Source organism: Lathyrus oleraceus, chromosome 7, assembly GCF_024323335.1.
Source record: "Lathyrus oleraceus cultivar Zhongwan6 chromosome 7, CAAS_Psat_ZW6_1.0, whole genome shotgun sequence".
NCBI lineage: Eukaryota > Viridiplantae > Streptophyta > Magnoliopsida > Fabales > Fabaceae > Lathyrus > Lathyrus oleraceus.
In genome coordinates, this window is record NC_066585.1 from 325,156,984 (window position 1) to 325,165,950 (window position 8,967).

Here is an 8,967-nt window from a genome sequence, read left to right on the forward strand (position 1 = left end):
GTTGTTGTTGCTGTTGTTGATACTGAGTCTGATATTGCTCTGTACCTTATTATGCACTAGTCCCTCTTTGATCTTTCCATTAGAAGTTTGGATGATTCTCCCAACCTGGATTGTAAGTGTTAGAATAGGGATTGTTCTTCTTCAAGAATTTGATCTCTTCAATTTGTTGGGGAGTGGCAAAGCAATAGATCGTATGATGAGGTCCATTACAGATTTCACAAGTGCTCGCTTGAGCTGGTTGAACCTGCGCTATTTGTTGAGTACCTATATTCATCGCTTTCAGCTTTTTGTCTACTTCAGCAGCAACTTTGTCTTCGAGACGGATTTTATTTGTCTCTAATTTTAGATTAATCACCCCATCTGGCTGACTAGTACACCTGTCGTACAGCTCTAGACGCTCATTGGAAGCTATTGCTTCAATAATCCTCTTGATACCAGTGGCTATTGAGAAATTTGTTGAGCCACCGACTGCTGTATCAATCAACTGTTTTGTTTTTATTTTCAGCCCATTGACGAACAACTGCATTTGTTTGGTCTGATCCATATTATGAGTTGGACACGCTACTAAGATCCTTTTGAGTCTTTTGTAAGTGTGTCCCAATGATTCACCATCCTTCTGTTTGAAATTAAGGATTTCATATCTTTTTCTCATGAATACTGATGCTGGAAAGTACTCATTTAAGAATGCAATTTCCATCTCCTCCCAGGATGTGATACTGTCGGCAGGAAGATAATAGAACCATTCTTCCGCGTCTTCAGCTAAAGTGAACGGGAACATTTTTAATTTTTTTGCTTCATCAGTATGACCATCAATTTTCAGGGTGGTGCTCATGGTCAAAAATCGTTGCAGGTGTTTGTTGGCATCTTCATTAATCTTTCCGGTGAAAGGTTTTCTTTCCAATTGATTGATCGTGCTAGGATGTTGTTGAAAATTTGTCACATTCACTGGTTGGTTGACAATGGTCAGTCGACCACCCGGTGCATTTGCACCTCCATAGTCACCTAGGAGTCTTTCCGGAGGTGGAGGAGGTGGAATTGGAGAAACTTCAGCCATTGGTTCCTTGACTTCTGAGTGATCAGAGGTACTTTCTTCTATAGAATCCACTCTTTGTTTTCTGCGTCTTCGGTGAAGGGTTCTCTCGATCTCTGCATCAAAAAGAAATTCAGCTGAGGGTTCTCCTCGCATACACAAATTAGTAAGTTATAAATGACAGAAAAATAATTTTATTGCAGAGCAACCAAATTTTAATTGAAATTAAAATTAAAATTTATATTTTTGGCGTTTCCCGACAACGGCTCCAAAAACTTGATCGGGAAAATAGCAAGTGTACTATTTTGCCTTTTATAGTAATAATGGGGAAATTCCCCAAATGTCGATCTCAAGGAATGCAAGTTAATATTGAGTTTAAATTATCATTCAATTAAACAAAAGGTATTAATTTGGTTTTTAGGTGTAAAAATATAATAATAAAAGTAAAGGTAAAGACAGATGAAAATAAGGATTTATAGAGAAAAAGGAACAATGCCAGGGAAGATGTATGATTTATCCCTGTAACAACTCTGAGTCACTATTGCATCAACAAATATCAATTACTACCAGTTCTCAAGGGTATTTTCTCCCAAGTCCTTGGTGAGTAAACCTTTAATCAATCTACCCTAATTCCTATGTCCATAGCCAATTAGGATGAAATTAAGCTGTATAATATCAAGAATACTCTGGTTCATACAGGGTATTCCTAGTCCTAGGTTATATCTACTGTAGAGTAACCTTATGAAAACCTTATCAATGGCGGTCCAGCCTAATTGATAACCACAAATCAATCTCAATTGGTTAGAAAGAGAAAGCAATAAACACATCAAAAGGTTACCATAAAAACAATATTATAAATGAAAATGTAAACTGAAATTCATTACAATTCTAAATCAGGGACACCCCCTAGCATTGGGGGGTTTAACTACTCATATTGTTCAAAAAAATTCAAGATAAAAATTACACATTACAAGTAATTGGATGACTTTGATCTTCAATCGCTCCCGCTCATGAATACCTTCAACTCTCTGAATGCCTTGATCTCTTTAATATTTGATTGTTTCACACCTTCAGCAGCAGTTGGACATGTCCAAAGATATCTCTAAAAAGCCCGACAAACAAAAAGCCCGAGAAAAACTGGATTTTTGAGCTTGGGCTGACACGTCCCGTGTTAGCTGACACGGATGGCCGTGTCAGCCTACTGTTCTGGCTGACACGCCCCTGGCAGAGGGTGACACGGTTTAGGATGCTACCTGACACGCCCCGTGTCAGTTGACACGGGTGGCCGTGTCAGGCTACTATTTTTCTTCACATGTCTTCCCTTGCCTGACACGGGTGGCCATGTCAGGCCTCCTGTACCGGGGTTTTCTGCTCCTTTGCTTGCTGGAATCTCGCATTGTCTCGTTCTGAGTTCTCTGGTTCTTCTACCTGGACCTGTTGGACAAAAACACAACTATCCCACGCATAAAATCACGAAAATAAATAGTAAAACATAACAAAGATTCAAAATGCTTAAATACAATGACGGAAGTAAAACTAACTTGAAATGTACCATAAATGCTTGCACAACGTGTCAAATGTTTATGTTTCGAGTCGGATGAGTAACGAAAACTCAATGTAAATGGCGACCGATCAGTAACCCATCGTTTTGAGGGAAACAAAGCTACTTTAATGCTAAATCCGGCTATTCGTGATTTTCTCCAAATATTGGCATGCACTATTTTTGGCCTATCCAACTCTAATAAGGTGAACGAAAAAGAACTCTTTTATCTATTCGTCATTTTTCTGCCACAAAAGGTAAATATTGTCCCATTCATGTTCTCTCACATGGAGGTCATAGTGAACGCGAGGAGAGGGCTAATTATTTTGGGAGGTTTAATAACCTCAATAGCCAGAGTCCTAGGACTCGGAGATAAATTCTCCCGGCTAACTCCACTCCCGCCTCGTGCCATTGACATTGACATGACGAGGAGCATGAAATTGGTAAAATGAAGGCGAGACAGTAAGTTTCACCTAACGGTTGCAAGTAATGTTTTTCAAGATTTCATTCTCCCAAACCCAATTCGCACCGATGTGCGTAACCCGTAAAATTATTGTTATATTCATGATCTGGTGCCTAACCAAGTCCCCGCGCACATTTATGAGAATGTTGTTGCTGGCGGGGACATAGATGAGGATTATATTTTGGAGCAAGCTACTCCCGCTACTGACACACACCCACACACCACACACATGTCATCTAAAAATGTTGTAGGTACATCATCCAGCCAAAGACCCATAAGAAGAAATGTGGCACCTGCCACTCTTGATGAGTTCTATGATGAACTGTTATTTACTAATTCTCCCATTTGCTTAAGTCATACAATTTTTTTTGTAACAATATAGACTTAGAAATACTGGAGGTCTTTTGAAAATTCTAACCTATACATAAAATTGAGGTTGAATTGTAGAGATTTGGAAAAACTTTACAAGATCGGTATCGTTTTAACACCTTAAATCTCCCAAGTATAAGATCAATTTCAGTACTTGTCATGCCATAGCCTTAAATTACATCCTTCAATATTCCTTAAGTAGTTTATCTATCGGTCAGCACCATCCTAAGCATACACTACGCAAGAATTCGATGCAAATAATTGAATGATCTCAGGCTTAAAAGAAAAAAAAAATTGACAAAATTTATGAAAAATGTTGTTCCTTCTAAGTTAGGTGACCCTCACCCGGTCATTTAACCCAATGGTATAGCCATCCTTAGCTGTATTTGAGCCAAAGTGTGAGAAAATAAATAAATAAATAATGATGAGATCATAGTCACTAACAAATTATCTTGTTATGAATGCGAAAGGATAATAGACTTAATGTGATTCCGCCAGAATGAAAAAGGATAAAAAGAAGGATTAGTAAGCTATGGATATGCTAGAGATCAAATAACAAGAGTAGCCACCGCGCTTTTATTGTTTCCAAAGGAAAAGAGAAAAAGTATGAACAAAACCTAAAAGTAAAAAGTTTTCAAATCAAAACTAATAAAATGTTAGAGATTACAGGTAAGGGGGTTGGTTACATAGAGGGAAGGTGTTAGCACCCGAAGTGTCCTAGCTACTCCTAGGGAGCCTTTTTTGTGTGCATATGTACTTGGTATAAAGTGATGTTTACAAACAAATAGAATGAGGGGATGAGAAAAGAATTCATTAATTATATTTTTGTGTTTGACAAGACCTTCGGTCACGTGCCTACGTACCAACAAAAAAATGAGGGATCAAAACCTCATAGTTCAACATACAAATTTCAAAGTGGATGCATTGCTTTTAACGAAAACTAAGTTTGAAAGGCACAAAGGCCTAAAAATGGTTTGAATGAGTTAGTTCTTTTTAGATTTTTGAAAGTTCAAGTCAAGTATATTTAAGTTTATTTACAAGTTTAATTTAAGAAAATAAGTTTCAAAATGCAATTGTATAAGGCCAAAGTTTCTATATTTTTGCAAAAGTGGTCAAAGTTTAGAACAAAATAAGTTCAATCAAAGAAGGTTTTGAAAACAGGAGGGAGATATTTTGAAATTAAAGAAATGGGGAGAAGATGAAGAGACTATCCTATGTACAAAATTAAAAGTTTAGAGTTGAAAAGATCTGACCAAATGGGTAGCAATCCAATAGACAAGTAACACACAAATGCACAATTATATTATCTTGAAGAGCAAGGCATCAAATAAAGATGGCCACATCCAATGCTTATCCATTCCATGATCTTCTTCAATCTAGCCTATGTAACAGATGAATTTCACAAGTCACAAGTTCAAAATAACAGCTTCACAATGATCATGTTGCAGATGAACTTAGAGAGATCTTGAATGATATATCATATGAAGTTTCAAATTGCAAGCACTAGGTTTCTCAATAAGTTGGCATTGTCCAAGTCCTTTAGCATAGGAAGGTTGCCTAGATTCTAAGTCCATTTGTCCAGGATCAAGCCAACAGTCCACACAATTTTTTTTAGGGTTTTTTGTTGTTATTATGTACATTAATGGTCAAAGACCACAAAAACAAGAAAAGTATACACAAACAAAATATATCACACAATATGGTCCAAGTGGACAAAGTGAAAACTGCATTAACATAAACAATTAGAATGATATGAATAATGGCAAATGAAATAAAATTCTAAAACTAAATTGCATTAAGGTAAATGGCTTGAATTTAAATGTTAGTTGTTAATAGGTTAGAAGCTAGTATTGTTTTGCTTTTGCTCTTTAATTTGAAGTCATTCTTTGGATAACACTCAACCCACTTATCACAAGCATGGATCCTTTTGTGTCATAAATTTAGCAGAGACTTACAATCTCACTAACTAGAATGCTTATGCCTTTTGTGTCACAAATTTAGCGCTATGTTAAGCAATCGTAATTGGACTTATGTAGAAGTTACTACTATTTAAGGTCGGGCAATAGAATTTTGGTGTTAATGCATGTTAGAGACATAGTATTAGAAACTATGCTCATGAAATATATCACACACAAAAAGAATATGCAAAAGGGGTGGCCTAATCTCATCCATTCTTATGTTGATTTTCAACCAACTAGCCTTAGGATTTTGAGATATCATAGACCAAATGGAATGAATGAATGAAGAAGGGGAATAAGATGAAATTGGAGGGGAATGTATCAAAACAAAAATTGGTCAAAGGAGGACTTTTACTAAATTAATATCACCCATTCATTTTTGGAGATGCAATGTACATTCCATCAATCCCCTAAATCCAATAATATTAATTTGACAAAGTCAATCAACCTTGACCAAGGCCGAACAACAATAGTCAAACACAAACAAGTCATCACAATTGGTCAACAAAATTATTTGGCATTTAATCAAATTAAAAATACTAAAATAAGCCATTTAAATTAAATATGGTTTGTCAAATTCCTAAAACCTCACAAAACACCAAAGAAATAGCCATGAGATTTATCATAGGTCAAACAAGGTCAAAGGACCTTGGAAAAAAAATCATAATTTTTGGACATTTAAAAGTATTTTTAAACAATTAAAAACAAATGAAAAATCAATTAAATCATGAAACATATTAATAATGATCCAAAAAATAATTTTAATTCAGAATATGAAAGAGGAAATTTTTTGAATTTTTTTGGTGAAACTCCCATATTTTTTGGATCAATATTAAAATTAATATGAATGAATGAAAATAAAGCAATTAAAATAAAAATGAAAATAACAGAAAAAACATGGACCACTTGATCTCCCTCATTAATTAAGGTGGCAGACCAAGTGGCCACAAGCGCGTAATCCACGATACGACAGTAGTAAGCGCGCCACACACTTGGTAATTCAAACCAACACACGAGATTACTTCATTTCAAAGGATCCAGTGGCTCAGAATCATCCAACTCATCACCGGCGTCCAAAGGCCAGTCGTCTTCTCTGGCAACCTTGGCCGGACTGGTTCAGTCATAACCATCACCAAAATTAAAAAGAAGGACATGATTTCAAAGTAAAAATGGCACTGAGCACGAATCTGACCTCAGTTCATCCTAACTCCAAGTATACTGAAATATACATGGTGTTGAAGTTTGAGGTACATGAACTGAATTACTTCTATTTGGCCTCAAAGCAACTCAATCTTCTTGCCTACATTGGTAGGACTTTAGACAACCAAAGAATCTATTTGGCCTTAGTTGTTCTTACCTTGGCTCGTACTTGATCTCACTCCAAATGTTTGAAGAAGGATTGAATGCTCAAAAGGTCTTGGATCCCTGGAGTTTTGAATCTCAAAATAGTGAGAATTCAAACTCAATTTCAAGGGAAATTCTCAGGATTATCCTTTGATATGAGAGGGTTAGAGGTTTGGGATCAAAGCTGGCGCGAATGTGTCTGAAATGCTGAGCATATGAGGCTCTATTTATAGCTGAAACCATTGATATATGCACACGTGAAATCACTTTCCAAAATTGGTCATTAATGATGCATGGGTGCATGGGCGCATACAGGCCCATGAAATCATTGCCTTAGGTCCATAAATGATTGTGAGAGAGTATGAAACCAACTTGGATTTCAAGGAAAGTGTGTGTGAAGATTTGAAGTTTGATCCTTGCCAAATGATGATACCATGTTTAAGCCATGCACATCCAATGCATTTCTTGTCCAAAATGGATGAATTGGAGCTCTTTGGAAAGGTGAGATCAAGAGGAGCAACTTTCATGTTCAACACCTTTTTATTTGGAGTTTGGAACATAAAGAAAATTGAGGTGGAAGTTTGGAAATTTTTGACAAATCAAGATTTTTCAAAGTGTCAAGCCATATGTCTCAATATTCCACCTTGCTTAACTTTTTATATGAGCTTCAAATGAGAAAAGTGTCTTCATAAAAGTTGTATCTCTTTAAACGACCTTGAAAATGATCACAAATTTCATGTCATTTGGATTTTAAGTGATAGAGTTATGCATTTTTAAAGTTTGGGAAAATCACTTGATCAATGTTATAGGTCAAAAGTGACCTATAATTTAACCTTATATCACATGCTCAAAAAAGTTGAATTAGCTCTCACTCCAAACATAAAAGTTGAAGTAGGCATATTTAATTTGATTGTGAAACTTGGAAATCTTTCATATCATAAAAATTGAGCAAGTTATGGCCTTGGGAAGTTGACTTTCAAATTAGGGTTTAGACAAAATGACCTATAATGTTTTAACATAGAAAATGATTTTCCAAGAAAAACTAGCTCTAGGTCTCAACATGAAAGTTGTTTGTAATGTAATTTATAGTGAGTTCACTCTTAGAATCATATATATATGGTGAAAATTATAGGAGATGGGGTCTAGGGAGACCCAGTTTTGATCAGATGAATTCATTTGGCCAACCACCATCAACCAACGTGCTAATCTTCAATTATATTGAATTTGTAGGCTCATGGTAGATCATATATGCATAAGATGATGAATTTTTAAATGTCCCTTGAGAAATTTGATCAACTTATGAGATAGCTTGTTGGAGAAGTTACTCAAGATACCCAGTTAAACTAGGGTTTCCAAGGCAAATCACCCTTAAACTCTTGAACAAAACTTGATCAAAATAAAATGTAGAGAACATTGGGATTCACATATGATGCTTATAACCATACTTGGATCCATCCATGGTTGTGCTCTTTTTTCATGAGGGTCTCAAACCCAAGATGTGAACTTGGTAGTTCAATGGGACCATGCCCTTCCTACAAACAACTTAGGCAAATACAAAGACATATTTTTGGTATTTTGGTTAGTAAAATGATAAAATAGAAGTATGATACAATCACAAAGTGCTTGGTGATCTCTCCCAAAACAAACTCAATGAAAGAGGGGTAAGGAGGATGCCAAGGTATGATCCCAATGCTAATGCTTATGATGAAATTGCATGAGGGATCTTAGGGTCAAAATTGGGGTCTTACAAGTGCGCCTATTTAAGGACATTCTAAATGAGGAGGCGAAGGTTAAAAGCTTTATGTCGACTCAGTAGAATGGGCTTAAATAACAACATATAGAAACAAATTTTGGTCCCTAAGATACCTCATGATGCATATGACATGAATGCAAAAATTGATTCACTATGGGGAAATATTTCCACAAAAGAAAAAAGGAATCAGAGAGACCGAAAATCCGCAGGAGTATAATGCCTTTCGTAAGAAAAACCACATTGGGGAGACAAAGACTCTAAGGGGAAAAAGAAGTTATGCGTAGGCCAGGCTACGACTTAAAACTACTAGGGGACTCAGGGAATTCCATACAACCATGGAAAGGACTCAGCCGGGGACAAACAACATCTGCAAGGGATACGAGTAAGTCAGGATAAAACTGAAGTACTTGAATGATGCAGGAAAAACGATTTCACTAAGGAAATATGCACTCAACACAACCGGGGAAGATAAACATCAACACAGGAGGAGCCGAAATCCATTATCCACTA